This window comes from Chionomys nivalis, chromosome X (assembly GCF_950005125.1).
Source record: "Chionomys nivalis chromosome X, mChiNiv1.1, whole genome shotgun sequence".
NCBI lineage: Eukaryota > Metazoa > Chordata > Mammalia > Rodentia > Cricetidae > Chionomys > Chionomys nivalis.
In genome coordinates, this window is record NC_080112.1 from 40814253 (window position 1) to 40828153 (window position 13901).

A 13901-nucleotide genomic window follows, 5' to 3' on the forward strand; every position below is an offset into this window, starting at 1 on the left:
CTTTACTTTCAAAGGTAATCGCGATCTTTTGAAAGATTATTAATTTCAGGTAAGCTTTAGTAGGAAACACGAATACGTTACATAATAAAGACAATCAGTGGTTTGCTACGTGTGAAAGCACTGTTAGAACTGAGATGGGTATTCCTTTTCTCAGTACAAGCTTTATTTTGAAAGATAATCGCATTCTTTTTAAAGTTTATTAATTTCACGAAAGCTTTAGGAAGAAACGCACATGCGTTTCTTTGTAAAGACAAGCAGTTGTTGGCTACATGTGAATGCACTGTTAGAACTGAGTGTTCCTTTTCTCAGTACAAGCTTTACTTTGAAAGATAATCGCGTTCTTTTGAAAGATTATTAATTTCACAAAAGCTTTGTTAAGAAACGCACATGCGTTTCTTTGTAAAGACAATCAGTTGTTTGCTACGTGTGAAAGCACTGTTAGAACTGAGATGAGTGTTCCTTTTAAAGTACAAGCTTTACTTTGAAACATAATCGCGTTCTTTTGAAAGTTTATTAACTTCACTAAAGCTTTTGTAAGAAACGCACATGCGTTTCTTTGTAAAGACAAGCAGTTGTTTGCTACATGTGAAAGCACTGTTAGAACTGAGTGTTCCTTTTCTCAGTACAAGCTTTACTTTGAAAGATAATCGCGTTCTTATTAAAGTTTATTAATTTCTCGAAAGCTTTAGTAAGAAACGCACATGCGTTTCTTTGTAAAGGCAAGCAGTTGTTTGCTACGTGGGAAAGCACTGTTAGAACTGAGATGAGTGTTCCTTTTCTCTGTACAAGCTTTACTTTGAAACATAATCGCGTTCTTTTGAAAGTTTATTAATTTCACGAAAGCTTTTGTAAGAAAGGCACATGTGTTTCTTTGTAAAGACAAGCAGTTGTTTGCTACGTGTGAAAGCACTGTTAGAACTGAGATCAGTGTTCCTTTTCTCAGTACAAGCTTTACTTTGAAAGATAATCGCTTTCTTTTGAAAGGTTATTAATTTCATGAAAGCTTTAGCATGAAGCGCACATGCGTTTCTTTGTAAAGGCAAGCAGTTGTTTGCTACATGTGAAAGCACTGTTAGAACTGAGATGAGTGTTCCTTTTCTCAGTACAAGCTTTACTTTGAAAGATAATCGCGTTCTTTTGAACGTTTATTAATGTCACGAATGCTTTAGTAAGCAACGCACATGCGTTTCTTGTAAAGTCAAGCAGTTGTTTGCTACCTGTGAAAGCACTTTTAGAACTGTGATGAGTGATCCTTTTCTCAATACAAGCTTTACTTTGAAAGATAATCGCGTTCTTATGAAAGTTTATTAATTTCACGAAAGCTTTAGGGAGAAACGCACATGCGTTTCTTTGTAAAGACAAGCAGTTGTTTCCTATGTGTGGAAGCACTGTTAGAACTGAGATGAGTGTTCCTTTTCTCAGTACAAGCTTTACTTTGAAAGATAATCGCGTTCTTTTGAAAGTTTATTAATGTCACGAAAGCTTTAGTAAGAAACACACATGCGTTTCTTTGTAAAGACAAGCAGTTGTTTGCTACGTGGGAAAGCACTGTTAGAACTGAGATAAGTATTCTTTTTCTTAGTACAACCTTTACTTTGAAAGATAATCGCGTTCTTTTGCAAGTTTATTAATTTCACGAAAGCTTTAGTAAGAAACGCACATGCGTTTCTTTGTAAAGAGAAGCAGTTGTTACCTACGTGTGAAAGCACTGTTAGAACTGAGATCAGTGTTGCTTTTCTCAGTACAAGCTTTACTTTGAAACATAATCGCGTTCTATTGAAAGTTTATTAATTTCACGAAAGCTTTTGTAAGAAAGGCACATGTGTTTCTTTGTAAAGACAAGCAGTTGTTTGCTACGTGTGAAAGCACTGTTAGAACTGAGATGAGTGTTCCTTTTCTCAGTACAAGCTTTACTTTGAAAGATATTCGCATTCTTATGAAAGTTTATTAATTTCACGAAAGCTTTAGTAAGAAACGCATTTGTGTTTCTTTGTAAAGGCAAGCAGTTGTTTGCTACGTGTGAAAGCACTGTTAGAACTGAGATGAGTGTTCCTTTTCTCAGTACAAGCTTTACTTTGAAACATAATCGCGTTCTTTTGAAAGTTTATTAATTTCACGAAAGCTTTTGTAAGAAACGCACATGGGTTTCTTTGTAAAGAAAAGCAGTGTTTTGCTACGTGTGAAAGCACTGTTAGAACTGAGATGAGTGTTCCTTTTCTCAGTACAAGCTTTACTTTGAAAGATAATTGCGTTCTTATGAAAGATTATTAATTTCACGAAAGCATTAGTAAGAAACACTAATGCGTTACATTTTAGAGACAAGCAGTATTTGATACGTGTGAAATCACTGTTAGAACTGAGATGAGTGTTCCTTTTCGCAATACAAGCTTAACTTTGGAAGGTAATCGCGTTCTGTTGAAAGTTTATTAATATCACGATAGCTTTAGTAAGAAACGCACATGCGTTTCTTTGTAAAGACAAGCAGTTGTTTGCTACGTGTTAAAGCACTGTTAGAACTGAGATGAGTGTTTCTTTTCTCAGTACAAGCTTTATTTTGAAAGATAATAGCATATTTTTGAAAGATTATTAATTACACGAAAGCTTTAGTAAGAAACACACATGCGTTTCTTTGTAAAGACAAGCAGTTGTTTGCTACGTGTTAAAGCACTGTTAGAACTGAGATGAGTGTTTCTTTTCTCAGTACAAGCTTTATTTTGAAAGATAATAGCATATTTTTGAAAGATTATTAATTACACGAAAGCTTTAGTAAGAAACACACATGCGTTTCTTTGTAAAGACAAGCAGTTGTTTGCTACGTGTGAAAGCACTGTTAGAACTGAGATAAGTATTCTTTTTCTCAGTACAACCTTTACTTTGAAAGATAATCGCGTTCTTTTGCAAGTTTATTAATTTCACGAAAGCTTTAGTAAGAAACGCACATGCGTTTCTTTGTAAAGAGAAGCAGTTGTTACCTACGTGTGAAAGCACTGTTAGAACTGAGATCAGTGTTGCTTTTCTCAGTACAAGCTTTACTTTGAAACATAATCGCGTTCTATTGAAAGTTTATTAATTTCACGAAAGCTTTTGTAAGAAAGGCACATGTGTTTCTTTGTAAAGACAAGCAGTTGTTTGCTACGTGTGAAAGCACTGTTAGAACTGAGATGAGTGTTCCTTTTCTCAGTACAAGCTTTACTTTGAAAGATATTCGCATTCTTATGAAAGTTTATTAATTTCACGAAAGCTTTAGTAAGAAACGCATTTGTGTTTCTTTGTAAAGGCAAGCAGTTGTTTGCTACGTGTGAAAGCACTGTTAGAACTGAGATGAGTGTTCCTTTTCTCAGTACAAGCTTTACTTTGAAACATAATCGCGTTCTTTTGAAAGTTTATTAATTTCACGAAAGCTTTTGTAAGAAACGCACATGGGTTTCTTTGTAAAGAAAAGCAGTGTTTTGCTACGTGTGAAAGCACTGTTAGAACTGAGATGAGTGTTCCTTTTCTCAGTACAAGCTTTACTTTGAAAGATAATTGCGTTCTTATGAAAGATTATTAATTTCACGAAAGCATTAGTAAGAAACACTAATGCGTTACATTTTAGAGACAAGCAGTATTTGATACGTGTGAAATCACTGTTAGAACTGAGATGAGTGTTCCTTTTCGCAATACAAGCTTAACTTTGGAAGGTAATCGCGTTCTGTTGAAAGTTTATTAATATCACGATAGCTTTAGTAAGAAACGCACATGCGTTTCTTTGTAAAGGCAAGCAGTTGTTTGCTACGTGTGAAAGCACTGTTAGAACTGAGATGAGTGTTCCTTTTCTCAGTACAAGCTTTACTTTCAAAGGTAATCGCGTTCTTTTGAAAGATTATTAATTTCAGGTAAGCTTTAGTAAGAAACACGAATACGTTACATTATAAAGACAATCAGTGGTTTGCTACGTGTGAAAGCACTGTTAGAACTGAGATGAGTGTTCCTTTTCTCAGTACAAGCTTTACTTTGAAAGATAATCGCATTCTTTTTAAAGTTTATTAATTTCACGAAAGATTTAGGAAGAAACGCACATGCGTTTCTTTGTAAAGACAAGCAGTTGTTGGCTACATGTGAATGCACTGTTAGAACTGAGTGTTCCTTTTCTCAGTACAAGCTTTACTTTGAAAGATAATCGCGTTCTTATGAAAGTTTATTAATTTCACGAAAGCTTAGTAAGAAATGCACATGCGTTTTTTGTAAAGACAAGCAGTTGTTTGCTACATGTTAAAGCACTGTTAGAACTGAGATGAGTGTTCCTTTTCTTAGTACAAGCTTAACTTTGAAAGGTAATCGCGTTCTGTTGAAAGTTTATTAATGTCACGAAAGCTGTAGGAAGAAACGCACATGCGTTTCTTTGTAAAGACAAGCAGTTGTTTGCTACGTGTGAAAGCACTGTTAGAACTGAGATGAGTGTTCCTTTTCTCAGTACAAGCTTTACTTTGAAAGATAATCGCATTCTTTTGAAAGTTTATTAATTTCACGAAAGCTTTAGTAACAAAAACTAATGTGTTACATTATAAAGACAAGCAGTATTTGATACGTGTGAAAGCACTGTTAGAACTGAGATGAGTGTTCCTTTTCTCAATACAAGCTTTACTTTGAAAGATAATCGCGTTCTTTTGAAAGTTTATTAATTTCACGAAAGCTTTAGGAAGAAACCCACATGCGTTTCTTTGTAAAGACAAGCAGTTGTTTGCTACATGTGAAAGCACTGTTAGAACTGAGATCAGTGTTCCTTTTCTCAGTACAAGCTTTACTTTGAAAGATAATCGCGTTCTTTTGAAAGTTTATTAATTTCACGAAAGCTTTAGTAAGAAACATTTATGCGTTACATTATAGACACAAGCAGTTTTTGATACGTGTGAAAGCACTGTTAGAACTGAGTTCAGTGTTCCTATTCTCAGTACAAGCTTTACTTTGAAACATAGTCGCGTTCTTTTGAAAGTTTATTAATGTCACGAAAGCTTTAGTAAGAAACGCACATGCGTTTCTTTCTAGAGGCAAGTAGTTGTTTGTTATGTGTGAAAGCATTGATAGAACTGAGATGAGTGTTCCTGTTCTCAGTAGAAGCTTTACTTTTAAAGATAATCGCGTTCTTATGAAAGATTATTAATTTCACGAAAGCTTTAGGAAGAAACGCACATGCGTTTCTTTGTAAAGACAAGTAGTTGTTTGCTACATGTGAAAGCACTGTTAGAACTGAGTGTTCCTTTTCTGAGTACAAGCTTTACTTTGAAAGATAATCGCGTTCTTTTGAAAGTTTATTAATTTCACGAAAGCTTTCGGAAGAAACGCACATGCGTTTCTTTGTAAAGAAAAGCAGTTGTTTGCTACGTGTGAAAGCACTGTTAGAAATGAGATCAGTGTTGCTTTTCTCAGTACAAGCTTTAATTTGAAACATAATCGCGTTCTTTTCAAAGTTTATTAATTTCACGAAAGCTTTTGTAAGAAAGGCACATGCGTTTCTTTGTAAAGGCAAGCAGTTGTTTGCTACATGTGAAAGCACTGTTAGAACTGAGTGTTCCTTTTCTCAGTACAAGCTTTACTTTGAAAGATAATCGTGTTCTTATGAAAGTTTATTAATTTCACGAAAGCTTTAGGGAGAAACGCACATGCGTTTCTTTGTAAAGACAAGCAGTTGTTTCCTATGTGTGGAAGCACTGTTAGAACTGAGATGAGTGTTCCTTTTCTCAGTACAAGCTTTACTTTGAAAGATAATCGCGTTCTTTTGAAAGTTTATTAATGTCACGAAAGCTTTAGTAAGAAACACACATGCGTTTCTTTGTAAAGACAAGCAGTTGTTTGCTGCATGTGAAAGCACTGTTAGAACTGAGATAAGTATTCTTTTTCTCAGTACAACCTTTACTTTGAAAGATAATCGCGTTCTTTTGCAAGTTTATTAATTTCACGAAAGCTTTAGTAAGAAACGCACATGCGTTTCTTTGTAAAGAGAAGCAGTTGTTACCTACGTGTGAAAGCACTGTTAGAACTGAGATCAGTGTTGCTTTTCTCAGTACAAGCTTTACTTTGAAACATAATCGCGTTCTATTGAAAGTTTATTAATTTCACGAAAGCTTTTGTAAGAAAGGCACATGTGTTTCTTTGTAAAGACAAGCAGTTGTTTGCTACGTGTGAAAGCACTGTTAGAACTGAGATGAGTGTTCCTTTTCTCAGTACAAGCTTTACTTTGAAAGATATTCGCATTCTTATGAAAGTTTATTAATTTCACGAAAGCTTTAGTAAGAAACGCATTTGTGTTTCTTTGTAAAGGCAAGCAGTTGTTTGCTACGTGTGAAAGCACTGTTAGAACTGAGATGAGTGTTCCTTTTCTCAGTACAAGCTTTACTTTGAAACATAATCGCGTTCTTTTGAAAGTTTATTAATTTCACGAAAGCTTTTGTAAGAAACGCACATGGGTTTCTTTGTAAAGAAAAGCGGTGTTTTGCTACGTGTGAAAGCACTGTTAGAACTGAGATGAGTGTTCCTTTTCTCAGTACAAGCTTTACTTTGAAAGATAATTGCGTTCTTATGAAAGATTATTAATTTCACGAAAGCATTAGTAAGAAACACTAATGCATTACATTTTAGAGACAAGCAGTTTTTGATACGTGTGAAATCACTGTTAGAACTGAGATGAGTGTTCCTTTTCGCAATACAAGCTTAACTTTGGAAGGTAATCGCGTTCTGTTGAAAGTTTATTAATATCACGATAGCTTTAGTAAGAAACGCACATGCGTTACTTTGTAAAGACAAGCAGTTGTTTGCTACGTGTTAAAGCACTGTTAGAACTGAGATGAGTGTTCCTTTTCTCAGTACAAGCTTTACTTTGAAAGATAATCGCGTTCTTTTGAAAGATTATTAATTTCACAAAAGCTTTGTTAAGAAACGCACATGCGTTTCTTTGTAAAGGCAAGCAGTTGTTTGCTACGTGTGAAAGCACTGTTAGAACTGAGATGAGTGTTCCTTTTCTCAGTACAAGCTTTACTTTCAAAGGTAATCGCGTTCTTTTGAAAGATTATTAATTTCAGGTAAGCTTTAGTAAGAAACACGAATACGTTACATTATAAAGACAATCAGTGGTTTGTTACGTGTGAAAGCACTGTTAGAACTGAGATGAGTGTTCCTTTTCTCAGTACAAGCTTTACTTTGAACGATAATCGCATTCTTTTTAAAGTTTACTAATTTCACGAAAGCTTTAGGAAGAAACGCACATGCGTTTCTTTGTAAAGACAAGCAGTTGTTGGCTACATGTGAATGCACTTTTAGAAGTGAGTGTTCCTTTTCTCAGTACAAGCTTTACTTTGAAAGATAATCGCGTTCTTATGAAAGTTTATTAATTTCACGAAAGCTTAGTAAGAAATGCACATGCGTTTTTTGTAAAGACAAGCAGTTATTTGCTACGTGTGAAAGCACTGTTAGAAATGAGATCAGTGTTCCTTTTCCCAGTACAAGCTTTACTTTGAAACATAATCGCGTTCTTTTGAAAGTTTATTAATTTCACGAAAGCTTTTGTAAGAGAGGCACACGTGTTTCTTTGTAAAGACAAGCAGTTGTTTGCTACGTGTGAAAGCACTCTTAGAACTGAGATGAGTGTTCCTTTTCTCAGTACAAGCTTTACTTTGAAAGATAATCGCGTTCGTTTGAACGTTTATTAATGTCACGAATGCTTTAGTAAGAAACGCACATGCGTTTCTTGTAAAGTCAAGCAGTTGTTTGCTACGTGTGAAAGCACTTTTAGAACTGTGATGAGTGATCCTTTTCTCAGTACAAGCTTTACTTTGAAAGGTAATCGCGTTCTGTTGAAAGTTTATTAATATCACGATAGCTTTAGTAAGAAACGCACATGCGTTTCTTTGTAAAGACAAGCAGTTGTTTGCTACGTGTTAAAGCACTGTTAGAACTGAGATGAGTGTTTCTTTTCTCAGTACAAGCTTTATTTTGAAAGATAATAGCATATTTTTGAAAGATTATTAATTACACGAAAGCTTTAGTAAGAAACACACATGCGTTTCTTTGTAAAGACAAGCAGTTGTTTACTACGTGTTAAAGCACTGTTAGAACTGAGATGAGTGTTTCTTTTCTCAGTACAAGCTTTATTTTGAAAGATAATAGCATATTTTTGAAAGATTATTAATTACACGAAAGCTTTAGTAAGAAACACACATGCGTTTCTTTGTAAAGACAAGCAGTTGTGTGCTACGTGTGAAAGCACTGTTAGAACTGAGATAAGTATTCTTTTTCTCAGTACAACCTTTACTTTGAAAGATAATCGCGTTCTTTTGCAAGTTTATTAATTTCACGAAAGCTTTAGTAAGAAACGCACATGCGTTTCTTTGTAAAGAGAAGCAGTTGTTACCTACGTGTGAAAGCACTGTTAGAACTGAGATCAGTGTTGCTTTTCTCAGTACAAGCTTTACTTTGAAACATAATCGCGTTCTATTGAAAGTTTATTAATTTCACGAAAGCTTTTGTAAGAAAGGCACATGTGTTTCTTTGTAAAGACAAGCAGTTGTTTGCTACGTGTGAAAGCACTGTTAGAACTGAGATGAGTGTTCCTTTTCTCAGTACAAGCTTTACTTTGAAAGATATTCGCATTCTTATGAAAGTTTATTAATTTCACGAAAGCTTTATTAAGAAACGCATTTGTGTTTCTTTGTAAAGGCAAGCAGTTGTTTGCTACGTGTGAAAGCACTGTTAGAACTGAGATGAGTGTTCCTTTTCTCAGTACAAGCTTTACTTTGAAACATAATCGCGTTCTTTTGAAAGTTTATTAATTTCACGAAAGCTTTTGTAAGAAACGCACATGGGTTTCTTTGTAAAGAAAAGCAGTGTTTTGCTACGTGTGAAAGCACTGTTAGAACTGAGATGAGTGTTCCTTTTCTCAGTACAAGCTTTACTTTGAAAGATAATTGCGTTCTTATGAAAGATTATTAATTTCACGAAAGCATTAGTAAGAAACACTAATGCGTTACATTTTAGAGACAAGCAGTATTTGATACGTGTGAAATCACTGTTAGAACTGAGATGAGTGTTCCTTTTCGCAATACAAGCTTAACTTTGGAAGGTAATCGCGTTCTGTTGAAAGTTTATTAATATCACGATAGCTTTAGTAAGAAACGCACATGCGTTTCTTTGTAAAGGCAAGCAGTTGTTTGCTACGTGTGAAAGCACTGTTAGAACTGAGATGAGTGTTCCTTTTCTCAGTACAAGCTTTACTTTCAAAGGTAATCGCGTTCTTTTGAAAGATTATTAATTTCAGGTAAGCTTTAGTAAGAAACACGAATACGTTACATTATAAAGACAATCAGTGGTTTGCTACGTGTGAAAGCACTGTTAGAACTGAGATGAGTGTTCCTTTTCTCAGTACAAGCTTTACTTTGAAAGATAATCGCATTCTTTTTAAAGTTTATTAATTTCACGAAAGCTTTAGGAAGAAACGCACATGCGTTTCTTTGTAAAGACAAGCAGTTGTTGGCTACATGTGAATGCACTGTTAGAACTGAGTGTTCCTTTTCTCAGTACAAGCTTTACTTTGAAAGATAATCGCGTTCTTTTGAAAGTTTATTAATTTCACGAAAGCTTTTGTAAGAAACGCACATGAGTTTCTTTGTAAAGAGAAGCAGTTGTTACCTACGTGTGAAAGCACTGTTAGAACTGAGATCAGTGTTGCTTTTCTCAGTACAAGCTTTACTTTGAAACATAATCGCGTTCTATTGAAAGTTTATTAATTTCACGAAAGCTTTTGTAAGAAAGGCACATGTGTTTCTTTGTAAAGACAAGCAGTTGTTTGCTACGTGTGAAAGCACTGTTAGAACTGAGATGAGTGTTCCTTTTCTCAGTACAAGCTTTACTTTGAAAGATATTCGCATTCTTATGAAAGTTTATTAATTTCACGAAAGCTTTAGTAAGAAACGCATTTGTGTTTCTTTGTAAAGGCAAGCAGTTGTTTGCTACGTGTGAAAGCACTGTTAGAACTGAGATGAGTGTTCCTTTTCTCAGTACAAGCTTTACTTTGAAACATAATCGCGTTCTTTTGAAAGTTTATTAATTTCACGAAAGCTTTTGTAAGAAACGCACATGGGTTTCTTTGTAAAGAAAAGCAGTGTTTTGCTACGTGTGAAAGCACTGTTAGAACTGAGATGAGTGTTCCTTTTCTCAGTACAAGCTTTACTTTGAAAGATAATTGCGTTCTTATGAAAGATTATTAATTTCACGAAAGCATTAGTAAGAAACACTAATGCGTTACATTTTAGAGACAAGCAGTATTTGATACGTGTGAAATCACTGTTAGAACTGAGATGAGTGTTCCTTTTCGCAATACAAGCTTAACTTTGGAAGGTAATCGCGTTCTGTTGAAAGTTTATTAATATCACGATAGCTTTAGTAAGAAACGCACATGCGTTTCTTTGTAAAGGCAAGCAGTTGTTTGCTACGTGTGAAAGCACTGTTAGAACTGAGATGAGTGTTCCTTTTCTCAGTACAAGCTTTACTTTCAAAGGTAATCGCGTTCTTTTGAAAGATTATTAATTTCAGGTAAGCTTTAGTAAGAAACACGAATACGTTACATTATAAAGACAATCAGTGGTTTGCTACGTGTGAAAGCACTGTTAGAACTGAGATGAGTGTTCCTTTTCTCAGTACAAGCTTTACTTTGAAAGATAATCGCATTCTTTTTAAAGTTTATTAATTTCACGAAAGCTTTAGGAAGAAACGCACATGCGTTTCTTTGTAAAGACAAGCAGTTTTTGGCTACATGTGAATGCACTGTTAGAACTGAGTGTTCCTTTTCTCAGTACAAGCTTTACTTTGAAAGATAATCGCGTTCTTATGAAAGTTTATTAATTTCACGAAAGCTTAGTAAGAAATGCACATGCGTTTTTTGTAAAGACAAGCAGTTGTTTGCTACATGTTAAAGCACTGTTAGAACTGAGATGAGTGTTCCTTTTCTCAGTACAAGCTTAACTTTGAAAGGTAATCGCGTTCTGTTGAAAGTTTATTAATGTCACGAAAGCTGTAGGAAGAAACGCACATGCGTTTCTTTGTAAAGACAAGCAGTTGTTTGCTACGTGTGAAAGCACTGTTAGAACTGAGATGAGTGTTCCTTTTCTCAGTACAAGCTTTACTTTGAAAGATAATCGCATTCTTTTGAAAGTTTATTAATTTCACGAAAGCTTTAGTAACAAAAACTAATGCGTTACATTATAAAGACAAGCAGTATTTGATACGTGTGAAAGCACTGTTAGAACTGAGATGAGTGTTCCTTTTCTCAATACAAGCTTTACTTTGAAAGATAATCGCGTTCTTTTGAAAGTTTATTAATTTCACGAAAGCTGTAGGAAGAAACGCACATGCGTTTCTTTGTAAAGACAAGCAGTTGTTTGCTACGTGTGAAAGCACTGTTAGAACTGAGATGAGTGTTCCTTTTCTCAGTACAAGCTTTACTTTGAAAGATAATCGCGTTCTTTTGAAAGTTTATTAATTTCACGAAAGCTTTTGTAAGAAACGCACATGAGTTTCTTTGTAAAGAGAAGCAGTTGTTACCTACGTGTGAAAGCACTGTTAGAACTGAGATCAGTGTTGCTTTTCTCAGTACAAGCTTTACTTTGAAACATAATCGCGTTCTATTGAAAGTTTATTAATTTCACGAAAGCTTTTGTAAGAAAGGCACATGTGTTTCTTTGTAAAGACAAGCAGTTGTTTGCTACGTGTGAAAGCACTGTTAGAACTGAGATGAGTGTTCCTTTTCTCAGTACAAGCTTTACTTTGAAAGATATTCGCATTCTTATGAAAGTTTATTAATTTCACGAAAGCTTTAGTAAGAAACGCATTTGTGTTTCTTTGTAAAGGCAAGCAGTTGTTTGCTGCGTGTGAAAGCACTGTTAGAACTGAGATGAGTGTTCCTTTTCTCAGTACAAGCTTTACTTTGAAACATAATCGCGTTCTTTTGAAAGTTTATTAATTTCACGAAAGCTTTTGTAAGAAACGCACATGGGTTTCTTTGTAAAGAAAAGCAGTGTTTTGCTACGTGTGAAAGCACTGTTAGAACTGAGTGTTCCTTTTCTCAGTACAAGCTTTACTTTGAAAGATAATTGCGTTCTTATGAAAGATTATTAATTTCACGAAAGCATTAGTAAGAAACACTAATGCGTTACATTTTAGAGACAAGCAGTATTTGATACGTGTGAAATCACTGTTAGAACTGAGATGAGTGTTCCTTTTCGCAATACAAGCTTAACTTTGGAACGTAATCGCGTTCTGTTGAAAGTTTATTAATATCACGATAGCTTTAGTAAGAAACGCACATGCGTTTCTTTGTAAAGGCAAGCAGTTGTTTGCTACGTGTGAAAGCACTGTTAGAACTGAGATGAGTGTTCCTTTTCTCAGTACAAGCTTTACTTTCAAAGGTAATCGCGTTCTTTTGAAAGATTATTAATTTCAGGTAAGCTTTAGTAAGAAACACGAATACGTTACATTATAAAGACAATCAGTGGTTTGCTACGTGTGAAAGCACTGTTAGAACTGAGATGAGTGTTCCTTTTCTCAGTACAAGCTTTACTTTGAAAGATAATCGCATTCTTTTTAAAGTTTATTAATTTCACGAAAGCTTTAGGAAGAAACGCACATGCGTTTCTTTGTAAAGACAAGCAGTTGTTGGCTACATGTGAATGCACTGTTAGAACTGAGTGTTCCTTTTCTCAGTACAAGCTTTACTTTGAAAGATAATCGCGTTCTTATGAAAGTTTATTAATTTCACGAAAGCTTAGTAAGAAATGCACATGCGTTTTTTGTAAAGACAAGCAGTTGTTTGCTACATGTTAAAGCACTGTTAGAACTGAGATGAGTGTTCCTTTTCTCAGTACAAGCTTAACTTTGAAAGGTAATCGCGTTCTGTTGAAAGTTTATTAATGTCACGAAAGCTGTAGGAAGAAACGCACATGCGTTTCTTTGTAAAGACAAGCAGTTGTTTGCTACGTGTGAAAGCACTGTTAGAACTGAGATGAGTGTTCCTTTTCTCAGTACAAGCTTTACTTTGAAAGATAATCGCATTCTTTTGAAAGTTTATTAATTTCACGAAAGCTTTAGTAACAAAAACTAATGCGTTACATTATAAAGACAAGCAGTATTTGATACGTGTGAAAGCACTGTTAGAACTGAGATGAGTGTTCCTTTTCTCAATACAAGCTTTACTTTGAAAGATAATCGCGTTCTTTTGAAAGTTTATTAATTTCACGAAAGCTTTAGGAAGAAACCCACATGCGTTTCTTTGTAAAGACAAGCAGTTGTTTGCTACATGTGAAAGCACTGTTAGAACTGAGATCAGTGTTCCTTTTCTCAGTACAAGCTTTACTTTGAAAGATAATCGCGTTCTTTTGAAAGTTTATTAATTTCACGAAAGCTTTAGTAAGAAACATTTATGCGTTACATTATAGACACAAGCAGTTTTTGATACGTGTGAAAGCACTGTTAGAACTGAGTTCAGTGTTCCTATTCTCAGTACAAGCTTTACTTTGAAACATAGTCGCGTTCTTTTGAAAGTTTATTAATGTCACGAAAGCTTTAGTAAGAAACGCACATGCGTTTCTTTCTAGAGGCAAGTAGTTGTTTGCTATGTGTGAAAGCATTGATAGAACTGAGATGAGTGTTCCTGTTCTCAGTAGAAGCTTTACTTTTAAAGATAATCGCGTTCTTATGAAAGATTATTAATTTCACGAAAGCTTTAGGAAGAAACGCACATGCGTTTCTTTGTAAAGACAAGTAGTTGTTTGCTACATGTGAAAGCACTGTTAGAACTGAGTGTTCCTTTTCTGAGTACAAGCTTTACTTTGAAAGATAATCGCGTTCTTTTGAAAGTTTATTAATTTCACGAAAGCTTT